General features: G+C 55.5%; 1 protein-coding gene across 4 annotated transcripts in view; it reads left to right on the top strand.

The window, feature by feature from the left end:
* The window catches only part of SPSB1 (splA/ryanodine receptor domain and SOCS box containing 1), a 66,791-nt gene that overhangs the window by 25,600 nt on the left and 14,848 nt on the right, over window positions 1-26,343 (top strand). The window contains exon 1 of one of the 4 annotated variants that reach the window (XM_026519899.4): window positions 12,567-12,804. The exons of 2 other annotated variants lie outside the window; for them this stretch is intronic. The gene's annotated coding sequence lies outside the window, so the exon portion shown is untranslated. Of the gene's footprint in view, window positions 1-12,566; window positions 12,805-23,948; window positions 24,570-26,343 lie in introns of those variants that run through there. One more of the 4 variants, XM_044391388.3, reaches the window with a different exon arrangement.

The following is a 26,343-nucleotide window of genomic DNA, read 5'->3' on the forward strand; positions in this document are numbered from 1 at the left end:
CAGCCCAGGGGTCCTCTGGGACAGGTGCTCAGGCTGGGTGGGCAGCAGGACGATTGCTCGTCCTCGGATCAAGCTGCTGCCCTTGTTGGGAAAGCAGCCTAGGCCCCCGACCTCGAGGCCCAAGCACCTGCGGGCACCAGCTGATGCTGGGAACCCGCAGCCTCCAGAGCACCTCTCCTGAGACGGTCTGCCAGGGTGGGGGAAGAAGTTCGTAGCTTGATTTTTTTTTAACCTCTTCCTGTTTAATTTCTGTGTTTTTGATGTGTGTTTCATAATGTATGTTATCTGTCGATACAGAAACAGGTGAGGATCGTGTGTGCATAATATATCTTTTGGGGGGTATATAGTTAACAGTTTGCTGATCCAGTGCATAACCAAAAAAGGCTGGTATGGGGTGCTGTGAACGGGGCTCTGGTTTGTGAAGGGAGGGGGCATCTCCGGGGCCCAGGGAAGGCTGTGGTGGGGAAGCGCTCCTGGGACGCCAGAGCAGGTGCCCGGGGAAGGAGGGCGTGGGAAGGCACAGTGCGGCAGACAGCAGCATCCTGGCACCGCTCTGTGCTTGGGTATCGTGTCATCCCGTGCACGTGGACGCGGGGGCCTGGACCTAGAGGAACGGGCCCTTGGAGGAGTTTGGGGGAGAGGTTTGGCCTGTTTCTTCCACGGTAGACGACGTTTCCTTAGGTCTAGGCCAAGGGTCATCAAACTCTAAGAGCCAGATGTAAATATTTAGGCTTTGTGGACCACGTGATTGCTCCTTTGCAACTACTGGTAGCGAGGAGGAAAGTAGCCAGAGATGGTATGTCAACAAAAGGGCATGGCTGTGTACTAATAAAACTTTATTGACAAAAACCGACAGCAGTCCAGACTGGCCCATGGGTCATCGTTGGCCAAACCCCGGTCTGGGTTAAGGGCATGGGTCCCAACGCGGCTCAGAACTAGCTGCTATCACCCACCAAAAAGCGAGCCCCTGACCTTGCATTCACAAACGAGCGTTCCAGTGACATACACTATGGGGTTGGGGGGTAGGGTGTGGACCCTGCCGAGAGTTTGCAGAGCGGGAGCAGGTCCGCGTCCCTTTCCCTGACGGAGCAGAGCATCCCCAACTCCAGCACGTTCTTGCACCGACTCCTCAAGCCAGATGGTCAGGGCAGTGGGAGGAGGCGGGGCTCCTGCTCATCGTAGGCTCACAGAGCAGCGGCGCCGTAAGGCTCAGAGGCCCTGCCAACCGGAGTGCCTCACAGTGTTGTGGGGAAATGTGCTGCAGGAAGAATGTCCCCTTCTGTCGGGTGTGGGAACCCCAGAGTTAAACAACACCTGCCATTGTCCGTCCTGTAGGACTGTCTCCAAGCCATGAGGATGCTGATGGGCTTTGTGACTCTGGGAGGCCGTATCCTATTTCCCCCAACTCAGAAACGAGTTTTCCAGGGCTTCAGGAATCTGCCCAGCCCCATTTGCTGAAGAGCCAATCTCCTTCGACACTTTACTTTATAGCCGAGGAAACCTAAGGCCCACGGCGGTCAAATGTCTCAATCAGGGCGACACAGAGGGCTGGGGATGGGGTCGGGATGCAGTTTCAACGTGCTCGGGAGAGCCATGGAGTTGGGGTGCCACTCCCCGCCCTGATAGAGTCACAGATGCGGGTGTCCTGGGCTATGCCTGTGCCCACAGTGACACGAAGGTGGTTTTGTCCCAGGGCACACCACGTCCGTTCCTCTCTGGCTTTCCAGCTGGGGCACTGGTGACATTATGGGCAGGATAATTTTTTGATGTGGGGGCTATCCTTGCTCTGGAGGATAGTTAGGGTACCAGTGGCATCTCCCAGCCCTGGTCCTAGCCACCGAAAATGTCCGTAGACGTGGCCAGATGTCCCCTGAGGGGTAAAATCACTCCAGTCGAGAACCACTGCTCTGTCTTCGTTAAGCTAGTAAGTGTGGGCCCTGCATTTTCTGGGATCGCTGATCACGGGGAAAACTTGTGCTGGCGCTCCGACCGGTATAGCAGAATCCCCGGGGGGCGCGGGGCAGCGACGGAGGCATCCCAGGCAGGAGGCTTGAAGAGTCCCGAAGATACCAGAAGGTACACGGGTGTTTCCTGCTGCATTAGGGCTGGGTGCTGCCAGTTGAGGGGTTCCTGGATGGGGAGGCACAGTTGAAGAGCGGGGCAGAGGTGAAATCCGGAGTGGATGGAGGGCATGTTCCCTGGGCAGAGGACTTCACGCCAGGGCAGGAGGGGAATGAGTTTGCAGGCAGGGAGTGATGGAGTGTTCAGGAACGGCGATGTGGGACGGGGTGGGATGTACGAGGAGGGCACGAAACAGTGGGGCGGAGAGTGTGCTGGAAGGTGAGCCCCACAGCCGACCAGAAGGCCGTGCTGGAGTCTGGGAGACTGTGATGAACAGCTGGAAAGACAGTGAGCTTGGGTGTGGATGGGAGGGCTGTGGACAACATTCCGTGGGTAGTGTCATTCTACAGGCATTGTCTTCTCGAAACTTCGATGGTATGAAGCTTTTGGAGCCTTTTCCAGGACTGATTCCCAGAGTCTAGGGAGGAAGGTTGCCCTGAGCGACAGACGGCTGGTCCAGAGTGGCCCACGAGCAGGTGGCCACATTTGTGCCGAGAAAGAGAAACCAGACAGTCTGCATGGGTCTCACACCACCGTTCTGGGTAGGCAGGTGTCCTTCTCACCAAAGCTTGTTGAACAGTTGCTAGGTGTCTGAGTTAGGCCGGGGCAGACCAGGGTTTCTTCACAGGCTAATGAGCTCGTGGAGAAGAACGGGACTGCGCCCTTGTAGTTGGGGGGTTGGCGGGCTGGTTCGTTAGTTGTCGTTGAAGGTGATGTGGAACTTGTAGGCGATTCCGGAGGGTCTCCTGGTTCTGTAGTGACAGCCTCCCAGGTAGGTGAGTGGGTTGACTTGACACTGGCACGTGTGTGAGCCGAATGGGGGGCGGCAGGGGTGGGAGTAGCTGGTCAGAGCAAGCCAAGGAGTGGAGCGAGCCTTTCTGTGACAAACTGGGCTCAGGTGAGTGTGGGAACAGCCCGTGGTCCCCAGCTCGGGAGTTTGGGCCTGATCCTATAGGCAGGACGGAGCCACTGAAGGCTTTAGAGTGAGGACATCATGACAGACATCGTGCACGTTTGAACGAGAGGGCATGTGCGTATTGCTGGGGCTTTTCTCACAAGACGTTCCCGGGAGACACCGCTTGATCTGAATCAGCGTCGCTTACGGTCGTCAGTTCTGCACAGAAAAAAAGATGGGGTTTGGTGCTTTCAACCCCCGTGCTTTCTGTATGTAATGTTTTCCATCATGAAAATAGCTTCATCGTGCCCGCTTATTACAGCGTGCACTCATTGCGAAGACCCTGAGGGATACGTCATATGTAAATACAAAGAAGTTCGAATCACCTCCTCCCGGGGTCCCCACGCGAACCTTCCGACACGCGAACCTTCCGACGCCCGACCCTGCCGGGCTGATGAGACGCGCACATTCGTATCTTCAGGCAGACACGTTGGGGAGCGTGTTTCGCGTTTGCCTACGACCCGCTTCCCTTTTGTCCCTCTCATCCCCGCCCCAAAGTAACGGTAACCCCTGAGCATGTCTTCCCAGCCTTCTATTTTTTCACGTTGCGGTGAAATCCGCATACTAGACTTTACCATCTGTCTTAGTCATCCCGGCTTGCTACGAGAGAGCAGGCAGGCGGGGGCTTCACCAGCAGACACGGGTGTCTCACGGTTCGCGAGGCTGGACCCCCCCCACCCCGAGATCAGGGTGCTGGCAGGTGTGGTGTGCAGCGAGACCCTCTTCCTGGCGGGTGCACAGCTGTCTTACCGTATACTCACCTGGCAGAGAGAGAGAGAAATCATCTCTCTGGGGGTTCTTCTTAGAAGGGCACTAACCCCATTCGTGGGGCTCTGCCCTCTGGATCTCAGCACCTCCCAAACGCCTGATCTCCTCATATGATCACATTGGGGGTTAGGATGTCAACATACGCATTTCTGGGGGACACAGCCTGGGAGTCCACGGCACATCTTAACCATTTTTAAATGTACGGTTGAGTAGCGTTAGGCACGTTTACGGGGTTTTACATCTATTGCTAACATCTGTCTCTAGAACGCCTCAGCGTGTAAAACTGAAACTCTGTCCTCATTAAAAAACGACTCCCTCTCCCTCACACACACACCCCCAAACTCGGGCAGCCACCGTTCTAATTTCTTTTTTTTCCTTTAAAAATTCTATTTTATTTCTCATTTTTAAAATGATTTATTTATTTATTTGAGAGCGAGAGAGTGAGTGGGGGGAGGAGCTGAGGGAGAGAATCTTCAAGCAGGCTGCCCACCGAGCGTGGAGTCCAACCTGGGGCTCGATCTCATGACCCGTGAGATCATGACCTGAGCTAAAACCAAGAATTGGACGCTTCACCTACGTGGGCCACCCAGGTGCCCCTATTTCTAATTTTTAATATAAACAAAAATAGTAACACTTTTAACTGTTTGTAGGGTTCAAAATTCCAAAGGTATAGTACAGCAGATAGGGAAAAGCCTCCCCCAGTCGACTCCTGTTCCACAGACACCCTGGTCCCCTCCATAGAGTGTCAAATATAGTCATTTTCTTGGGGAGGGGTCTATCCGGATCTGCTGTGCTTATGTAACCATGCATGTAATACACTGTTTCTCTTTCTCCCTGGAATGGTGACACACTATATTTGTACTTTGCTTTAAAGAAATAGTCCTGGGGCTTATGTTGGGGGCTCCCACACCCTTCAGATCACTCCCTGCCGCGCCCCATGCTGGCTTCCGACTGGGCTCAGGGGAAGGGAGGGAGAAGAGGGAAGTCGAGTTGGACTGTCTCGGTCCCCGTGAACAGGGTCACTCGCACTGGCCATGTCCATCTGCAGGCCTCTGGTGCCTTCCAGCATACCACCAGGTTCTTCTGGGGTACCTGTGCTGGGGTTGAACTTTGTCCTTTGGGCGTGAGGTGGGTGAGAACCCGCTGCCCTGACCCCCGGTGGCAGCAGTCTCCCCTTCCGGGCTCCTTCGTACCTGTCGACACTTTTTTTTTTTTTTTTTTTTTGGTATAGAACAGCATTTTAAAAAGTAATTTTTAGAATGTATTTATTTTTCATCATGGTAAGTGTACTGTTTTATCGCCATCGCCCCACCCCAGTGCCATTCTCCTTTCTGTCCCTAAGAATCCGACTCCTCGCGAAACCTCGGGTAAGTGGAATCACACGGCACTCGTCTTCTTATGACTGGTTTATTTCACTAAGCATCATGTCCTCAAGCGCCCTACGCGCTGCGGCGTGTGACGGGTTGTCCTTCCTGTTGAAGACTGAATAGTACTGCGTTGTGTGCGTGTCCCACGTCTCGCTTATCCCAAGTTCATCTGTCGAGGGACGCTTATGTTGCTTCCACTTTTTGGCTCTGTGAACAATGCTGCCGTTAACACAGGTGTGTAAATATCTGCTTTAGACCCTGCTGTCAATTCTTTTGGGGGTATAACCAGAAGTGGAGTTGCTGGGTCGTCCGGTAAATCTATTTTTAATTTTCTGGAGGAACCGCCATACTGTTTTCTGCAACAGCTACACCATGTTTACGTTCCCACCAAGACAGTACAGGGGTTCCAATTCTCCACATCCTTTCCAACATCTGTTATACTCTGGTTGTTTTTACTTTAACGTAACCCTTTTACTGAAGGTTAATATGCCCCAAATAGCTCCATATACCTTCCTGCCTGCTTAGTGATACACATGCATGTATCTTTGGGGACGGCATTCTTTTACTAAAACTGGCTCGCCTTTTGTATCCCCATTGCTCTACTCTCTAAATGCACGTGGAAATGCCTCCAGGATCACTGGTGTGGTTCTACCTTGGTTTTTTTTAAATTTTTATTTTTATTAAAATTCCATTTAGTTAACATATAGTGTATTATTAGTTTCAGAGGTAGAATTCAGTGACTCATCAGTTGCATATAACACCCAGTACTCATTACATCACGTGCCCTCCTTAATTCCCATCCCCCAGTTATCCCCTCCCTCCCCTCCCTCCCCTCCAGCAACCCTCAGTTTGTTTCCTATGGTTTGTCTCCCTCTCTATTTCCATCTTATTTTATTTTTCCTTCCCTTCTCCTATGTTGATTTGTTTGTTTCTTAAATTCCACACATGAATGAAATCATATGGTAATTGTCTTTCTCTGATTGACTTACTTCGCTTAGCATAATACCCTCGAGTTCCATCTATGTCATTGCAAATGGCAAGAGTCCATTCTTTTTGATGGCTGAGTAATATTCCATTATAGATATAGACCACATCTTCTTTATCCATTCATCTGTCGATGCATATCTGAGCTCTTTCCATAGTTTGGCTATTGTGGACGTTGCTGCTATGAACATTGGGGTATAGGTACCCCTTCGGATCACTATTTTTGTATCCTTTGGATAAAGGCCTAGTGGTGCAATTGCTGGGTTGTAAGGTGAACCCTGTTTTTACATTGCTGTGTAAGGTTCATGGTACAGACGTGCCAGAGTTGTCCACTGGATGACTCTTCCATCCGTGACGATACACTTAACTGGAGATGCAGACAGTGGCAGTGTCTCTGTAATAAACACCCACACGGATGCCCCAAGGACGGGCGCTTTTGTTCTTGTGGGCCCAGGAGTGCAATTGCTGGGATGACTTCTGTGTCGATTTTGTCTCCCCAAAGCTGCGTCAATTCAGATGGCGCCGGCCACGTGGGCGTGCGCTCCTCTCCCCCCACCAGCAGTGGGCGTGATTTCTGCACTGACTATATAGAAACCTGGGGGTACTAACTGATCACTCATTATTAGTTCAGTTCTGTGTCTCTCTGTCTACAAGGGAGGTCGGGCATCTCTTCATACAAGTGTATTTGCCATTTGCATTTACCTCCCCCCCCCCCCCCCGCCGAATTGCCTATTCAAGTCCTCTGGCCATTTGACCGTTGTGCAGGAAAAGGACCAGAAGCAAACGTGACAAACTGTTGACAGCTGTTCATTTGAGGTGTTGAAAATATCTGTCCCTTGTATAGATTTTTGAATAACAAATTTTCAAAATGAAGAAAGCCGTCGAAATGAGTGTTTTAGGGAGCTGGGTTGTGTGGGCTGGGTCGGAGAGTTGCTGCGGGCAAGGAGGCCAGTCTGGGGACTCTTGCGGTCGCCTTGCCGGTGATGGTGACTCAAACATGAGAGTGGGGACAGATTGGAGCAATTATGGGGGGAAGGAGTTTACACCATTTGGTGCCAACGTGGGAAGCCAAGAAGAAGAGGAGTCCAGGGAAGTGAGGGGTTTGAATCTGGGTGACTGGGAGGATGAGGACAGAAATTGGCAGAGATGTGGAGGCTGGGAGGGACCCGCGTTTGAGTCGGGGTGGGGTGGGGGCAGCTGCGTGTGAGTTGGGGGCAGGGTTGCCTTTAGAGTGATGCTATTTGCTGGATGTGTCAAGGTCAAGGGGAGATGCTCCTGAGAGCCAGGAGAGGAGAGGACCCCAGGGAGGGTGGGCTGGTCAAGAACATCTGTGTTTAAGGGGTAGGAGGAAGAGCCGGCAGTGGAGCTGGGGTGGGAGCCTTGCCGAGCAGGAAACCAATGATTCAAGGTCAAGGTCGTGGTCGGTATTTTCATGCACGGTTGAGAGATGGAGAAGATGCTCTTTGGGGCTGTTCGATTTATTGATGAGGAGGTTGTGACTTCAGAAGAGCACTTTCCTGAAGCGGCTGGGACCCCAAGTCAGCTCATTGGATTCTGTAGCCTGAGCGTGCGGAGGGTTACGGAGGCCACAGGAAGTGTGGGTGGTGGCAGCAGAGGGCAACGAGTCCACAAGGCACCCTGGGCCGGTGGCCCTTCAGCGAGGCTTCCGTGCTCTTGGGCCGTGAGCAAGGACCAAGCCGCCCTCGCAGGCCATGCGGGGCACCAGCCGCCCCAGGTGTCTCGCAGGTCCCTAGTCCAGGGCAGAATCTGCCAGAAGCCGCCTTCCTGTGAGAACCTTGAGAACCTCCGTCTCCTTGTTGCAGTGTCTGTTCCCAGAGCAGCCCCGAGGGACCAGGGGAGACATGAGTCATTTCCTGGACAGCAACCTGTCCCAGCTTCCTAGCCATTTTGGGCTCAGCCTTCCATAAATTATCTTCCTTTTCAAGCCCACTTGTAGCTCCTGCCAGTCCTGCCTCCCTGTCAGGTGTGTGAGGCACCCACGGTATGAAATAGCAAGTGAGACCCCCCACCCCCGGCCCCCCGCTCCCCGCACAGACTGGGCCCTGCCAGTAGCCAAGCCCTTCTTTTCCCTATTCTAACTGAGAGGAAGAGAGGTTGGCAAGAGGTCTGAGGAGACTGTGAGCCAAATAAATGGTGACATTCTATCTCTGCTTGGGCTGATTTCCCCCTCAGCTTGGCTCCTGGGAAGACAGCTCCATGTGCGGACAACCTCGGCCACGGCTGGCAGAGGGAGGCGGGCGGGGCAAGCCAGGGGTGGCTGGCCACGCGCCTTTGCCTTGTTCAGCGTGTGTCGTGGTAGCTTGGGGTGGAGGGACCCCACATTCCTCACTTAATTTTTCTATGCCTCAGGGTTTTTCATCCTTATTTTCGTATAAAATGAAGCATTGTTTAAAAGATTTCTTTTAGAGAGAGAGAGAGAGCACATGCACAGGTGGGGGGGGGCAGAGGAAGAGGGAGAGAGAGAATCCCAAGCAGACGCCTCACCCAGCATGGAGCCCGAAGTGGGGTTCGATCCCAGGACCCCGAGATCATGACCTGAGCCAAAATTAAGAGTCGGACGCTTAAACAACTGAGAAAAACAGAGTATTTCTTATGTAAAATACACATAACATAAAATTTACTGTTTTTACTACTTTTCAGCGTCCAGTTCAGTGGCACCTTCGCACTGCTCTGCAGCCTCCCCGCCCGCCACCCGCAGAACTGTCTGGTGCTCCCCAACTGAAAGTCTGTCCCCATGAAACACTAGCGCCCCTCCCCATTCTGCAGCCCTTGGCGTCACCGTGGCCCTTCCCGTCTATGTATCTGGCTACTCGAGGCCTCATAGAAGTGGAGTCATCAGTAGTTGTCTTTTGGGGACTGGATTCTTTCCCTGGACGTCATGTCCTCCAGGTTCACGCGTGTTACGGCACGTGGCAGAACGTCCTTCCTTTTCAAGGCTCAATGCCGTTCCTTGTGTGGCTCTGCCCCACTTTGCTGCTCCGTCCGTTTGTCCGCGGACACTTGGCTTGCTTCCACCGTGTAGCTGTCGTGAATAATGAGCGTGGGTGGACAAATGCCTGCTCAAGACTCTGCTTTCGATTCTTTCGAGTGTATGCCCAGCGGTGAGTTGCTGGATCATTTGTTCCTGGTAATTTTGTTTCAGTTTTTGCCGGTGCGCCGTCCTTCCCACCACAGCAGCCGCACCTTTTCCAAAGCAAAGCGTTTTAAGAAGCTTTAAAAGAAGGTGGTGGTTCTCTGGTTCTGTGCTCAGTGGCTGGAAGATGACCTTTGGAGTTGAGATTTGACCACCGGAAGATCATGTGAGCAATAATTATGATGCCACCTAATGCATTAATACGTGTCAGGTGCAAAATGCCCCAAAGTGTCCCCCTCGTGGGGAGGTCCATGTGAGCATCCGGTACTCTTTGAGTTGAGGACCCACTACGCGCTGGGAAATGTTGGCCTCATCACATAGATTATTATCTTTGCTTCTCTCTGCTCTCTTGCAGACTCCGTATTCATTACTCTCTCCTTGCTTTCCTGGGTTCAAGGCCCTGGCCATCCTGCTCCAGACCCTGTCTCACGCACATGCTTACTAGTTTTTGCACTAAATGCCCCTGCCGCTGTAATCACTTGACCTCCCTTGGGTTCCCAAATACGCCATCACCGCTGGCCGGGTTCTCTGCCCAGAGTGTCTCTCCTGCCCGCCTCCCGCGGCTCATCTCTGTTATTAACGCCTCAGCCCTGTGTCAGGACCCCTCGAAGGGCACAGCCCTTCCTCCACCCACAGCCTGCCCACCCCCCACCTGTCTCCGCAGCCCCCACAGGTCGTGCACCTGCTTCTGCTGTGACTGTCCTGTGAGGCTGCAGACCCCGTGGCTTGTGGCCTCAGTCTCCCCACCCCAAGCCCTGCCCAGGCAGGCTGTTGAATTTGCTGGATGGATCATTAGTAGTTAGAAAGGAGCAAGGCTGCGTTAAGAAGCTTCTTTACTTTTTCCTGATGGTTTACGTTTTTCCTTCACCATGTGAGGGGAAAGACTACAATGAGAAAGCCAGTTTATGGGTTTTTAAACAGAGGACACCGCTCAGTACAGCTTCCCTAGCTGCGCTCCTGCTGGGGAAAGCAGCCGTGGTGCCTTGCCCAGGCGGAGAATCCTCAAGGGAGAAAGGGGAAGGGAGGCTCCAAGGAGGGTCTGGGGTCTTAGTCCAGTGATTCTTGGCCCCTTTACTTCCCCCTCTCGGAATAAAGTCCATACCTGAGGGTCTGGAAGAAACTACATTAACTCAAGTGATTGGGGGGGAGCTTTCTGGTAGTTTCTGTCTGGTTGTCCTAGAAATGCTCCATTTCAATTCCCAGCATGTCAGAGTGGGGATCTGAGACTCACCCCTGCCATTCAGCCCTGCCCCCTGAAAAGAGCAGCTCTGTGACAGGGGCGGGGTGGGGGCGGAAGTTGGCCCCTGGTCCCTCTAAGACAAGCAGGGACTTGGCCAGGTGGGGCAGGGAGACTGGGAGGTTGGCTCCTGATACCCAGGGGAGCCAGGGCTTCACCTCCAAAGGTACTGGGTTCTTTTCAAAGGGTGGGGGTACACCTCAAGACACCGGGCCCTCCCCACGGAGCTGCCACAGCCTCTGGTACCGCCTCTCTGCCCAGAGCACGGCCCAGGCGGGAACCTTGCACCTGGCCAGGAGACCCCTCTGTGGCCCTGGAGACACTGGCCTGCCTGGTCCCTGAGGTTTTAACTTCAAGACCTCCCTGGTTTGGGGACGGAAAACCCTCTACTGCGGGTGAGAGAGCAGGGCAAGGGGGTGGGCAGACGTGCACCCTAGCGCTCTGCTACCCTTCTCCCCTCCAGGCACGAGCGCTCACCCTCCCGTCTGGCTTGGGAAAGGGTCCCCTGGTCAGCAGCCACTCTGTGGGCAGCTCCCACTCCCATTCTCAGCCCTGCCCTCCTGATGGGGACACGCTGGCCACTTGGGTCCCCGTGTGGACATTTGTTAAGGGTTCAGGGCCTCCAGCCTCCCACCTCCTGTTCCTTGTGCCTCCTTTCCTACATCATCCTGTCTCTCTCTCTTTCTGTTCCTCAGTCTCTGTCTGTTTGTGTCTCTGTCTCTGTGTCTCTGTGTCTTCTGTCTCTGTGTCCCAGGAGGCCCCCAAAGCCAGGGTGGGCTCTTCTAGTCTGAGACCACCATGACTAAACTAAGACTGGGGAAAACTTGTCCCGAGTGTCTGGTGGGGTGGTGTGGGGTGGAGGGGGTAATTCCAGAAGGTAAGACAGATATTCTAGTGGCCCTTCCTTTTGCCGGGGGCTCAGACCTGCTGGCACATTCCCTGTCCAGAGTTAGCAGTCTGTCCCCTGGGGGGAAACGGAGGGAAGCCCCCACCTTCTCGGTGTGGAAATAGGAGAGAGAAAGCATGGCTTGAATCAGTGCTGGAAAATATTAAAGTCTCAGGTATAAATCCGAGGCGGGGGATGGTGGGGGACAGAAAACCTCTCCTTGCATGTGCCCTTCCCCCCGCCACCTGGGGGACACCTAGAGACAGGGGCCGAGGAGTGTCCCTCAGCTCTCTCCCTACCCTGTTCCCACGGGAATGCCCCTTCAGTTTCTGCTCATGGGGACGTGGGACACAGCTGAGGCCCTGGCCGTGAGGTGCCTCCGCCTGGGGGAGACCCAACTGCCAAGGATTGCGAGACCCAACTGGGGTTCCAGGTCTGCTCTAACAGGAAGCAGATGGGGATCAGTGCCCACACTGGGCTTGAAGCACCCCCTGAGGACAGCCTTGGGGGGGAATGGCCGTGGCCTGGGTGTGATCCTGGCCCATTGCCCGCCGGCTCCACCTGGAGCCCAGGAAGCTGGTGAGTTTCTGTTCATTTCATGACAAGTTGTCTGGGGACAGGAGAGCTGGTCATTGCTGGAAGGGGGCTGGGAAAGCAGCAAAGGGAACGGTGCTGTCATGAGGCTGCCCCCACGGGCCGGGCTGGGGTCTACGGGGACGTCACCTCCACCGCTGCCAAGCTGGGCCCACCTGTCGTTTTGAAACCTCGACTTACTGGCTGTTGAAATGGGTACAGCGTCTGCGTGGGGTTCTGCCTTTATCCCATTTCCTCTGTGACTTCCAGCCTTGCTTTTCTGGGCTTCCCTGAAGGGGCTGGAGGGAGGGTGGCCCGGTCTTGGAGGGTGCCGCAGCAGCAGGAGGAAGGGAACGGGTTACAAAGTGGCCTCCCCTTGGGCCCACAGCCTCCCTTCTGGAGGGCTTTTAAAAACTGGCCTGTTACCTTGTAATTGTTCCCAGCAGCGGGGAGCGGGCCTATGGAGGAGCGGCTTCGGTGTTTGTTTTGCCTTCTGTGTTCTCCAGGCTGCTGGTAACCAAGGGCCGCTTCCCCTTGGTGACGGTGGAGCTCACTCAGGCCAGGGCTGATCCAGCCCCGGCAAGGGAGGCCCCGGGGACCCGCGGGCCTGGCCGCTGGCAGGGAGGGCACCCTGCTCCCGGGGCTCCAGGGGCTGCTTCCACTCCTCAGTTCTGCCCCCAGCCTGAGGGCCCGTGGGCTTCTCTCCTGACGCTTTCCCCAGGCACTGGCCCGGAACATTCCAGAACTCTGGATCTGCTGGTAGGTGTCCGGGAGACCATGAGGCCACTTGCTGGCGGGCCGTGTGGGGCGGCTCTTGGGCAGGGCTGTGGGCTTCAGCCAGGGTGCTCCTTGGGGCCACAAGGGACCCGCATTCTAGGTTCCAGCAGGACCCAGGGTCCGGAGGTGACCCCGGGGGAGGTTTTTGTGGGAGAAGGAGATGTGTGTGTGAGGCTGGCCGGGAAAGGCTCTGTGACTGAGAGTGCCAGGACAGACAGAGGGACGGGGTTCCAGCGGGTGGGGTTGTTTGAAGTGAAAGGGTCAGCATCACAACAGGTGTGGCCACAAGAACGCGTGAGGCCCCCGGAGAGTAGTAAGGCTGGCGTGGCTAGCTGGGGAGGCAAGGCTATCGGGAGAGCTGAGGAGGCCTTGGAGGGCGGGCAGAAGGGAGTCCCTGATGAACTGTGAGCAGAGGAGGGGTCTGGAGTGGTGTCACCAAAACCTTGGTCTTCCCAGACCCCGAGTGACTGGGGGCTTCTAGAAGGTGTGGGCCAGGGAGTCTACAGCCTGTTTCGTGTGCCCCTGCTCTGGTGGGGCCGGCAGAAGGACGGGGCCTTGACAGGCTCTGCCCGTTACTCCTGTGAGACTTGTCAGCTTCTGGATTCGGTCTGGTAGATGCCAGTGATGTTTCAAGACTGCTTCCTGGAGAGGGCTGGGCGCCCCTCCGTTTTCTTTCTGATGCGTGTTCCCTCCAGGCCTCTGCCTCCACAGCCTGCCCGAGACCTGGGCACAGGTCACCCGGGGAGGGCCCGAGACTCTGCATTTCCAGCCAGCGCCAGGCGTAACCAGATGCGGGGCCCAGGGGGATCTGTTCCCTGGCCCCGAAAGGGACTGTGTTCTCGGGGAAGGAGTTGGACGGCTCCCCGTGCAGGACTGCAGTCCTGTCTGGTTTTCCGTTTGGGGGCCCCGGAGAGGGGGTGCTGTCAATCAAGAGAGGAGGGATATGTGGCTGGGGGCTGGGGCAGGGTGCGCGGGGACCGGCCGAGCTGCGCCGTCCGCGTTCACACGGATTCCTTCCACCGGCCCAGCTGCCGATACTATTAAACCTCCGTGATTCACTCCAGCGCGTTTCAAGGGAAGGCGTTGTGTTACGAAAACGTGGGTCCCGGCCGCTTGTTTTGCTGGCAGGTCTCGCTGCCTCAGCAGAAAAGAGGCGCTCTTGATATGGGAACGGAAACTTGGGACGGCCTTAGAAATATCCAGTGTGTTCGGCGGGAGAGAAAAGCTGTGGTCTTCCTCCAGCTGTGGAAACTCGCTGCCCGGCCAGGCAGGCAGTCCCGGGGCCAGCCGCAGCGGGAGGGGGCCGGCAGAGAGGTCCCCACACCTGGGTCTGTGGTCTGAGCTGCCCGTGGCTGTGACGTTGGGGGGTGTGGGGTGCGTCCTCTGCCCCCCATTTCCCTGTGAAGGTACCCTGCTGCCGGTTGTATTTTATGACAAGTCCGGCTTGCAGAGGAAGTAACTTTCTGAACGCGGTCTGTCTGATGGTGCCGAGGCGAGCACATGTGGCGTGCACCTGCACCCCTCATGGGGACCTAGGACCGGGGGGACCTGGCCCAGCCCAAATGGCCGATGCTGGGCTTGCTTACGTTTCCAAAGTTGTGCTGACAAGCTTGCTGGAGAAGCAAACACAGTCACTCTGGCTTCTTCTTCCCTCTGCCCTGATTTGCCATCTGGGACTAGCCCGTTAAATGGGTATCAGGCCAATTTCCCTTTTTCCCTTTTGTGTTCTCAAATGTGATAGGTGGCTCAGCCCAGATCGAAGTTGTTTTAAGTGGGATAGACTCAGCCCAGGTCCAAGTTGCTTTCCCAAGAAACTTCTCCAGATGTGTGTGTCCCGGCCACCTGGCCTCAGCAGAGCCCAGGACCCCCAGGACCCCCCCCCCCCCGCAGCTGCCACTGCGTCCTGGGGCAGTCTCCATGGGGGACGTGGGGAGGCACCAGGCAGTGTCGGGAGAGGCAGGCAAACCCTCCGCTGGCCTTGCCACTTCAGCACCTGAGGGCTTCCTGAGGAGGCCTCTCCCGTCATTAATGAGCCTGAGATGGTGAGAGGCAGCACGGAGCTGAGTCACCGACACCTCGGGGCGGCTGTTCTCTGTGGCTGTTCTGTGGCTGCATTCCACCACTGGAAAGCTACCAGAGACGCTCTCTCCAGAAACCCTCCCGGCTTCCCTCCCTCTCTGCCTTCCTTCCCTCTCCTCAAAGCCCTGAATGACAAATGCATCACCCGTGTTGGGTCGTTAAGTGCCAGGCTCTCTACGGGCTCCTCATTTTATCTTCAAAGCAAACCCATGACATTGAGCAGTCATCCCCCGATTCCGGTAGAAGAGGAATCTGGGGCTCAGAAAGGGTACAGAACTTGCCCAGGGTCTCCCAGCTCATGGAGCTGAAGCTGAAGCCCGAGTGGCCCACTTCAGACTGCCTGTGTCTTCTCCCTCTTCGTAGGCGCTTGGTAAACAAGTTGTCCTTGACTGATCCTGTTTCAGTCCCAAGAAGCCTTGGATGGAGGCAGTGGGGCTACTCAGATGATGATCCCAAGGGGGCCAGCTGGGCTCTTGGGGTCATTGTGGTTCACCCACATTTTGTAGATTCAGGAACTGGATTATTTTCCCCCAGCATCTCCAATTTTGATACAGTTTAGAGATAGCTACCAAACTCACAAGAGACTGAGGTATAAACCTGAGGTACTTTGTTCCCATACAGTAAGGAGTAGGACAGTCGAGTGTGCTGAAGATTGGTGTTTGCCTCTACAAATGGGAAGCCCAGACCCAGAGCTCAGGGAAACCGGCTGAATGGCCCTCCTGTTTCATAACCTGGTATCTTGGCCGTGACCATAAGGGCAGATGTGACAAGGGCTGGAGTCCTTGGGTCCGTAGGTTAGGCCGCCCTCTTCCCGGGCTCTGGGTCCGTGTGCTCGCTCACCGCTAGCTGTTCTAAACAAGCCCTTTCTTCAATAAGCCCTTTCATTAGACAGGCCTAACGTCACCTATTGGGTGATAGTTCATTTTGGTGACGTTCTGGATCCTACTGCTTCTACTACCCTTAGGTTCAAGCTGCATCCTTGCATTGATGCCCCAGCTGGGCTCCCTGCTTCCACTCTGGCCGCCAGCAGCCTCTTCTGAACACAGCAGCCTAAAACGATCCTGTTAGAGCCGAAGTCACACCTGTCCTCTGCCTGCTCAAAGCTCTCTGCTGGTTTCTCATCACACTGAAGACAGAGCCCAGAGTCCTGACTCTGGCCCGCAAGGCCCGTGTGCCTGCTCTCTGCGTAGCTCTTACCGTTCCTCCTCCCACAGCCTCCCCTCCCTGTGCTCCAGCCCTAGGGCCCCTCTGTGATTCTCCCAGCATGCCAATCGTGCTGCCACCTCAGGGCCTTTGCACCTCCTGCTCCCTCTGCCCAGAACACTCTTCCCCTGGAGCAGGCGCGTGCTCTTCTCCTCTCCTTCATCCAGGTCTCTGTCCACATCTCACGGTATCAGAGAAACCCTCCCTTACCACCTGCTCCCATCTCTTGCTGTGTCCTCACTACTCGGCCTTATTTTTCTTTGACACAGATTAGTTGACCCTGCGTTAGATATCTGTTCATTCAACTCTTGTTTATTGAGCACCTCCTATGCCGCAGTGAACACGACAGATAAAAATCTCTGCCCTCAAAGTTTGCATTCATTGTCCAAAGGATTGCTATCTAGCTCCCGCACTAGACTAAGCTCCACAGAGGCAAGCATTTCTACCTGTATGTACATAGTAGGTGCCTAATAAATAGTTTTGGGATGACTGCCAACCCTAAGGCAGCTTATTTGGACTTGGGGGTTTTCCAAGTGCTCATCAGCTGAAGATGTCCGGACCGCCTCTGAGGTTGGATCACTTCTGCAGGCGACTGTCTTGCTGATTTTGCCCGTTCTCACCACTTTCCACCTGGGGAGGGTGCTCTGTGCCCGCGCAGGCGGGACGCCACCCTTCTCTCCTAAACGCCGACCATGTGTAGCCCACACTTTTGAACGATCCGCTTAGTTGGGGTCCTCAGGGACTAGGGAACAAAGGAAGGTCTTGGGAAGCCCGTGCCCCCCACCAGGGCTCTGCAGGTCCTTGTGGGAGGGGGTGAGTATGCAACCCGGATGTTTCGTAAGCACCTGCCGTATCCGCATAGGCCTTGCGCGTGGTCCTGTTTTTCCCAACTTCCCATGTTTTCCATGAGTGAGTCCAGCCAGAGAGGGTCAGTGGAGGACGGTAGCACCAGCCCGAGAGGCTTAGGTCTCTCCAGGTCTGTGAGCGATAATCCTCATGAGAACCCAGAAACTCAACCCACGAGAGCAGGTTTTCATGTGGCGACAGGTCCAGTCCAACCGCGCGCCAGCCTGGGCCAAAGCCCCGTGCCGCGGCTTCGCGGCTGACAGCGGTGTGAGCAGGACCTGCGCCGTGAGGACGGTCTCCTGGTATCGCAAAGTAGGGCTTCTGCCAACTTGGAGTGGCCTCTGTGCAAAAGTAGGGGCCTGGGAGTTCTAGCGTGGCCCTCCTCACCCAACCTCGGTCGCCAAGCGGGGAGTGTGCAGACGGTGATCGCCGGGACGTGGGGGTCCTTCCGTGGCCTCGTCCTCAGCCCGGGGCGCTCCTGCGTGTGTTGTCCACCACATTTTGGGCGCAGGCTCAGAAATGCAGGCACGCACTCCAGATCCCGCCAGAGAAACTCCATCTGCAGGTGCCGTGTCCAGGCGCCGGGGGTGCCAAACCACAGCTCTGCACTTTTTCTTGTGGAGGAAAGAAAGGGGGGTTGGGGTGGGGAGCCCTGAGCGCCAGCGGCCCAGCTCTAGAAGACTCCTTACTCCCCACATATGAGTGTTGTTGGCCGTGTCCCTGCATGGAAGCCTGGCTGACAGGCCTGCTTCCGCCAGCCAGACCTTTTCGAGCTCCGGGCCTCGCTCTGCTCTCCAGCCCCTTCCGCACCCACCTCCTGCCATGTAGATTTTGGACAGGTGGACGTTTTTCTCCCACGTGTGGTTTTTTTGTTTGTCGAGGTGAAATGCACATAATATAACAACGGTTTGAAAGAGTACCATTCAGCAGCATTTAGAACGTTCATGATGCCATGCAGCCAGCACCTCTGGCTAGTTCCAGAGCATTCTTATCCCCCCCCCCCAAAAGAGGCCCTGACTTGTTAGCAGTCACTCCCACTTCCCCCCACCTTCCCTGGCCCCTGGCAGCCACCAATATGCTTTCTGTCTCTGTGGAGTCAACATAGTCTGGCTCTATCGTATCAGTGGGCTCATACCACCTGTGGCCCTTGATCCGGTTCTTTCCGTCGGCATCGATATTTCATTTGAGATTCGTCCAGGTTGTAGCATGTGTCAATCCTCTATTCTTTATTGCTGAATAACGTCCCTTGTAGGTACGATCCGCCGTTGGTTTACCCACCCGTCCACCGATGGACATGGGCGTTCAGCCACGTATGTTCTTGCAACAGTAATAAAACAACGGTAAGGAAATCTGAAAGAGAGGGAAATTCATAAGCACATCACCCGAAACACAGACACATTTTCAATTTTCTGGTTTCCTTTTCCTCTCTCTTCCCGTACATGCCAGTATGGTATGTTCTAGATTTCACTCTTAGGGCTGATACAGTTGGTGTCCTCCATTTCACTTGCCATCGCAAACCTTTTTCCTTGCATCTCCTACAGTGGTCCTTCCAGCCAGCATCTTTGACGGCTGCGTAGTACTCCTAGGAGCCCCAGCTGGGGAGGCCACTTCCTGCCTCCTTGCCTTACCCCCCGCCCCGTGACAAGCTGGTGCCGTGAGCATCTGGCACCTGGACCCTTCGGCAGACTGGAAGTTCAGGATCGATTGAGTCTCTGCCTTTGGACTTGCTTTGGACAAGAGACCCCTCTTGTCCAGTTGGTGGCCCAGGGTGTTCAGGACTTCCCAGGCGGGCAGAAGAGGAGGAGGAGGTCCAGCAACCTAGAGCAGGAAGTCTGTGAGCCACCGTGGCTTTAGAAGTCGGGCTAAGTCCTTTTGTGGGCCGGCCCGTGAGGCGTGGGGATTTACCTCTGCCTCGGCATCCTGTTCAGTTCCGTGAAATCGCACCCAGGGAACGGTGATTAGGTTGCACAAGGAGACACAAGGCCTGATTCCTTTTAGAATCCTTTCCAAGTTCCTTGGCTGCGGTCCAGCTGAGGTCCAGGTGACAAGCCTTCCGTCCAGCTAGCCGTGCAGAAATCTGAGCACCTTTCGGCCCCCGGGGCCAGTTCAAAGACCAGGAAGTCCAGTGGGAGGTTGCTTGGACATTTGATCTTCTGCTAGAAATGGGCAGCGGGGTGTGGGCTCTGAGGTCCAACACTTTGAGAGTGATGAGGGAAGCCGGGGCCACAAACTCATGAGAGGAAGCCGTTCTCAGGCCACCCTGCTGTGGAGAGATCCCTAACCCCACAGGGGACCATCGCTGCAAGCAACCTCCACGTTCGTCTCTACAGACGAATGACAGAGATGGTCATAGTGAACAGTACGCTTCCTAACACATAAAATGGACACGGGAGCTACTCTGTGATGACTCGGAAAAAGCACACTGGGGAGTGGTATGCGGGTGTGAGCCTTTGCTCTAAGTGGACTACCCCCAGTGGAAGGGGAACCCTTTAATTTCTACTTTATATGTTTCTGGATTGCGATTTCTTACGAGCCTGTATAACATTTGAAATATTTCAAATCAAGATAGGACAAGCAGTTCTTTACAAATTGTTGTAAATCCGAGCCCAGTAGTTCTTCTTTCATATGGGTTCCAGATTCCAAAACATTGAGCTGTAAAGCCTTTGAACCCCCAGCGTCCTAATCTTGCGGTGGGCTCCCTGGAATGCAGACCGCTGCCCCCCCACCCAGGGTTTCTGATTCAGTAGGTCAGGGGTGGGGCCCAAGCAGTTGCTTCTCCAGCAGGTGATGCTGACCTCCTGGTCCGGGGACCCCCACTTTGAGAACTCCTCCTGTGAGCATAATCATTGGAGAACATCCCTACAGCCTCTTCCTCCCGGAGAAAGTTCTTGGGACTTCTGCCCCTGCTCTTGACCTAAGGAGCCCCCATTATTTCATTTGCAGGTCTTGAGGTGGTTCCCCCTCACGTGGGGCTTCCTGCCTCCTCACCTTCTTTCTGCAGCGTGGTGGCGGGTGCCTGCGCGTCTGGCTGCCCTCAAGACGCCCCCTTGGCGGGGCTGGGCTCCTCGGGCCGCCGGTTAAGGCCGTGACTGGTATTGGCATTGGCATTCCCTGCTCACTGCTCTTTTGCACTAGACATTCAAGATTCTATCAGTGTCCCCCGGTGTTAAAAGGGGGCAGGAGAAAGCAGGGAGTGGCATATATTAAGCACCTACTGTGCACACCCAATGCCATGACGAGCGTTCTGGCTTCTCAATTCCACACTGAAATCCTTGGCGCTCCTTTCCCCTCCTTCTCCCCCCGTCCCCCGGGTGGTTTGAGAGCATCACCTGGGTCTGTAGGGCGGGATAGGCAGACCGGCCTTCTAACTCCCCTGGCAGCCAGCCCATCGAGTCTCAAGGGATCACTCTCAGAGGTGACCTTTCCCAGCTGGCACATCCCACCGGAGGAGGCTGGGGTGTAACCCGCTCCCACTCAGGCCTCCGGGCCTAAAAGCCTGGGCTTGGTCAGACTTCTGTTCCTGCGGCCTCCCTGATGGAGGCAGGTGGCTGGGGGAATCACTGCAGGCCAGCGGGCTCTGGAGCGAGCTGGCCAGCGGCTGTCTTGCAGGTGCGCCAGGGCTCCTGCAAGAGCCCTTATTTCCCTGCGGAGACGCCTCTGGGCACCTGCCTCAGGGAGGGGAGGCTTCACCGCTGGGCCACCCAGTTCCCCCGGGGCTCGTAGGCTTCTGCCCCCAGCCAGGTGGAGGCAAGAAGGGCCCGGCGCACCCGAGCCTTTCCCCCTGGGCTCCCGTGGGCTGCTGCCGCGGAGCTGGCCGGGTGCAGCTCTCTGCCCCGCCTTCCCGTGCCCTGTCTCTGGGGTACCAGGCAGGCCCAGCCGGATGGACGCCCAGCCCCCAGTGTAGGCTCCCCTGCCGCTCTCCCTCTCAGTACACTGCTGGTTAGGTCCCCGTGTGTCACTCGGTGTCACTGTGTGTCACTGAGGGCCCTCCGAGAACTGGGCTTCTCATCCGAACGAGGCACAGGTAGATGGCGTCACAGCCTTGCCTGGGGCCGCAGCCGTGACTCTTTATTTTAATTTTTAGTCTCTGTATGAATGTAACGCTGATTTCCCAGGGGCAGGGTTCAACTGATTTGAGCCCTTTCTGAAAGTGCCGTGAGTAATTTGGGTCCTTCCGTAGGTGTTTACAGCAGGTGCGTTCTTGGTCTTTTGAGGTCAGAGGCTAGAGCTCTGGACCGTGCGGGATTTTCTCTCCAAAATCACTTGTCAGAACTTCCCGGAAGGGACCGATGCTTTTCATGGGTTCTAGGGGCACAGACTTACTTTTACTCCCTGTTTGAGAGGAATGCAGCCCTCCTGGGTCTCCCCAGGCATCTCTCCTCAAGCGGGCAGATAGGATGGGGTGGGGGGGGCGCGTCCTGCTGGCAGTGGCACCATCTGCCGGGGGCTCCGTGGCCAGGCTCGCAGGGAGCACGCCCCGAGCACGCTCCCTGCCAAAGCGTGTTCCCGAGTCCTGGCTCCCAGGAGCCCGGAGCCCTAATTAGCGGGCAGAGCGGGGCAGCCACTCAGCCAGGCGCAGAGGCTGGGTTCTGATATAATAACAGCCCGCTCCGGGCATGCTTCTCTTGCAAAATTCTGGGCTGCAACCGCCGATGTGTGAGGTGGGGAGCCGGAGGGAGGGGAGTTTATTTGATCTTCAGGTGAAAGGAGGCTTTATAAATAGGTCACCTTGTTCCACATCCTGAATTTCATTCTTTCCCCATCTTGGGTCAAAACAATGGTTTTACTGTTCTGGGGTCAATCGGACACACTGAGGGGGACTTGAGCTAAAAGGAGGTGAGTGTGTGTCTGCCACTCTCCGGTGGCCCCCCCTCAGCGTGTGCCCACCCCCCCCCGCATCCATCTGTCACCGGTCACCTTGGATATGTCTCCGTCAGAGAGGACTGCCCCTTCGACAGACTTTTTCTTAAACAACAAAATAGGAGGATACCTTTGAGTAGAGGTGGGCTCCAGGGTCAGTGGATCCCAAAGTGCTTCTGTGGAAGAAGGCTTTAACTGATGGCTGCTGTCCTGTCTGCACCAAGGCTTGAAATGCTTGCCCCTCCCCAGTCCCTGCCCGTTGAGGTCCTTCCTCCTTCCTCGCCTGACCTTCACCGAGCACAGAACCGCTCTCCAGCCGCCGTGGGCTTCAGGGTTCGGGTTAGAGCAGTTCTGTTCTTGTTTGGGGCCAGGGGAGACCGTAGCTACCCTATTTTTACTGGGCAAAATAAAATGGTGAATTAGAAACAGTGTAATTGAAAGTCTTGGGAGAAATCATTGTAGAAATAATGTTCCTCTTTGGGATGGTCCCAGGGCTGCACCCAGGAATTCTCATCCTTTATTTAAAATGTCCTCCTGCCAACTCTGGATCCCTCCTGTCTCTCCCCGGGTAAATCAAACATTTATCTGCGCTTGCTTTAAAGAAGTGACACGAGTGGGGAGCCTTTAGGAATTGCTTTGGGAACAGCTTGTTTGTGGAAGTGTAAAGTCAGTATTTTTTCAGTGTGCTTTTTTGTGTGTGCTTAGAAATCATTTCATGACCAAAGACATGCATTTAAAAAAATTCAATTCAAAAAAACGTTCAAAGTCGGGGCACCTGGGTGGTTCAGTTGGTTAAGCGTCTGACTCTTCATCTCAGCTCAGGTCTTGATCTCAGGGTCGTGAGTTCAAGCCCCACATTGGGCTCCACGCTGGGTGTGGAGCCTCCTTAAAAAAAAAAAAAGTTCAAAGTGAACACATCTTTCCTCCCACCCCACCCCCCAGGATTAACCATTGTGAAAGGTTTGCTGTTTATTCATTTAGACCTTTCTCTGTGCCTACAAACAGATACATGTGCACCGATAGAATCTTCTTAAATTCTGTTCTTACAGAAATGAGATCACGTTTTGCATAATGTTCTCCACTTTACTTTTCAAAATGTAACAGCATCAGGTTACATTTTACAAGTCAGCAGTCTGAGGGGCTCCCTCCTTCTCTTTAAGGCTGTGGGGTCTTAGGGCAGTGAGCGCGTCGCTGTGCAGGCCACTTGGGTTTCCTAGACAAGCTCCTGGAGGAGCAGCTGGTGGGAGATTGCTGGGTGTTTTACACCTGGGTGGGGGCTGCCACGTGGCGTGTCCTGGACACACCCCCACACCTGTGTGAGTGGCTTTCCACCACATTCTCTCTAGTTCCCCCCAACCTTTTTAGCCCTGTGCGTCCCACAGGGCTCCCTGTCCCCCCTCACAGATGGTACTCGGCCAGCGTCCCCTGACTCTGTGACGCATAGAGTGAGATGAGAACACAGCACATCCGACAACCTGCTCTCTGTAGCAGCCGTGGGAGCACGAGGCTTTGGGAAGCTCGCCTACTTCGAGCCCAGGGGTCCACCTGGAATTCCATCATAGACAGATGGCTATGATGGGTCCTGGGGCCACAGGCCACCCCATCCCATGGCGGCTGTGGGGTACACTAGGTGGGATGCTTTTGCCCATTAGAGGGTCTGAGAGGCACACCCTTTTGCAGTGGCCCATGAACTGACTTTCGACCCCTTGGAGGTGATGCGTGTGTGGCATTAGGGAGAGATGAGGGGTGTTCAGTCGAGGGAAAGGGGTCCCACCGAGTCAAAACCATAGGGCTTAGTGACATCTGGCCTGACAGTAGACACTCTGTCTGAGTCCCCCACCCGCAACCACCACCCTGGTCCCAGAGCTTTTAACCTTATCCACAGGACTGTGAGTAAATACAAAATCTTGAAGCTTCTAGAACATGTTTGCTCCTGTCCCTCTGTGTCCCTCTTCAGGATAAAACAAGTCCATTTGCAGGGCCAGGGTGTGAAGCGCGGGCGTCCCTGCCCTGTGGCTGCGAGTCTCGCTTCCCTTGCACCATGTGCTCCCCCCGCCCCCACCCAGCCCTCCCGTGCCCGAGACGCACACTCACGACCTCGTGCTTGGCTTTGATCTTGGGGGCGGGTCCTCCTCTCTTTGTCCCTGTGGCACAGCGGGGCCGGCGCTGTGCCAGGCTTGGGGGAGTGGTGAGTGGGAGGCGGGACCCGGCGGAGTGGAGAGCCGAGGAGCAGAGGGAAGTGGAGTGTGAAGCGTGGCGTCTGGGGAGCACGCTCAGTCTCAGTGCCCCCACCCCAGCCGCTCTTCCCCGGGGGCAGGCGACCGCGGCCCAGCTGTCAAGGGAGAAGCCAGGGCTGTGCAGCGGGGCGCGCAGCTCGCCTGCCACTCCGGGTGAGGACGCCATCCACGCGGCATTTCCGGAACCACCTCGGCAACTTTGAGCGCACAGAGCCCCGCGCCAGCCCTGGCTCTAGGACCTGACCCCAAACAAGGCGCGGTTCTGCGTTAGGACTCCAGTGCTTTCGGACAGTTGGGTTAAGAGTGTCCTTCTCTCAGGCACTTTCCAGCCCACCCTTTATGGTTCTTTTTCTCCTTCGATGCTTTTTGGTCTTTAATCTGATTTTACCCGTAGGAAAGTGTTGCTAGGAGCTCCCAACCCAGAATGACGCGTTGACTCCCCGTAACATGCAAGAGGAACAGTCCTACGGTTAGAGCTCCTTTGAACATACTTCACTTTCACTTCAGTGCCTGTGCACACAGGTGTGTGTGTGTGTGTGTTTGTACGTACACAGTGCGTTCTTACTGGTCGCGATACCCATCCTGCTGCCTTTGTGTCTGTTGAGGCGGCCAACGATCCACCCACCCCCCCCAGTCCGCAGATCCCTGCCTCCCCCGCCCCCATCTCCAGCCTCGGGTCACACTGGGGTCCTTCTCACCCCTGCTCCAGGTGTGGCTTTGGTCCTTGGGAAGCACCGGGGACTGGGGACAGTGGAAACAGCGTATATTTGGGCATTCAGAGGTTGGCGGGGTGGGAGGGGTACACCCCCAGAATTCGTCTTGAGGGCTGGCTTGGGACGGCCGTGAGCAGGAACAGGCGCGTGTGACCTCGGGGGCCCCGTGGCTGGTGTGTGTCTGAGCTTTCGGAACGAGAGCTCCCGCAGAGGGAAGGAGGGAGCCACAGCCCGGCCCTGCCTGGACTTGGACGCTCCTCCTGCCGCCACCGCTGGGGCTCTGAGCGAACATGTGGCTGCGTGTGACTGGTGGGAGGTGGTGGTGGTGGCAGCAGGGCCATCTCTGTCCTCCGCCTCTCCTTGCTAGCCCCATAGGTCACTCCATGGACACACCCTCTGCAGCTCTGTTTCTCCCGGAGGGACAAGGTCTGGGTCCTCCCGATTCGTGGAGACTCACTAAGGACTTTCTGAGCCATCCCAGGCCCCGACATTCCCGGGACAATCCTAGGCCCTGAAAGGCCTGGACGTTGGCATTTGCCTCTCAGAAGGCAAGAAAGGGGACTGGTCCCAGAGCTGGGGCCCATGCTGCTTCTTCCTGTTCCTCCCCAAAGTTGGGTACCCACTGGGGACTCTGTCGTCGGCCCAGTGTTGACAGGAGCCGCACAGATCAAACCGGTGATTCTGTGACTCCACACCTGGGGGACGGCGCAACATATCCAGGCATTTTGGAGATCGTGTGGGCCGTTTTGCCTGGGTTTAGAACAGGGATCAGCAAACTGTGGCCCTGGGCCAAATCTGGTCCACTGTCTGTTTTTGGTAAATAAAGCTTTATTGGAACATAGCCATGCCCATTCATTTCTATATTGGAAAAACCTAGAATATTGACTGTCTGGCCCCTGATAGAACACGTTTGCCAACCCCTAGCTTGGAAGGGACCTTAAATTTGATCTGTGTGTCTTGGCTCAAAGATGGCATCCATCATAGGGCCAAGTGCAGTTATCACGAAATGGATGACTGTGAACTTCGTTCAGTGTACGGAACGCAGCCTAGAAAATAAACATCAAAACAACAGGGAAAATGCCAGTTGTACTAGGTCTTCTCTGGAACATTGTCTCAGTTGGGCCTTAGGAAGCATGGGACCCCCATCTAAATGGAGGAGCAGAGAGAGCCCCAGGGAAGTTAGGGTAGAGTCCTCGGCGGTGGCCCGAGGCACTGTTTGGCTGAGCAAGTTTCCCCCCAGGACTAGAAACCCCAGGAGCGGTGCTGGTGGAGGAGAACAAAGTAGGGAGGTACAAACGGGGGGGGGGGAGGAACCCTACTAGCCATCCCCAAGATGGGGCTAGCGGAGCTCCGGGAGACCCACAGAAGGGTGGAGCTCTGTGGCCACATTTGAAAATAGAAGGAAGGAAGGGGGTAGCTGGATGGCTTCAGTGGCCTCGCATGGCAAGAGGTGGCTAGGTGTGGACGGCAGGAGGTCTACGAGAAGGAAGTGTCAGCTTTGACCGTAGCCTGCACGCAGGGTGGGAACAGGCAGGTGACAGGTGAGTCAAGAGTGACTCCAGGGTGGCTACGGTGGTTGACCA

The sequence above is a fragment of the Ursus arctos genome, unplaced genomic scaffold (assembly GCF_023065955.2).
Source record: "Ursus arctos isolate Adak ecotype North America unplaced genomic scaffold, UrsArc2.0 scaffold_32, whole genome shotgun sequence".
NCBI lineage: Eukaryota > Metazoa > Chordata > Mammalia > Carnivora > Ursidae > Ursus > Ursus arctos.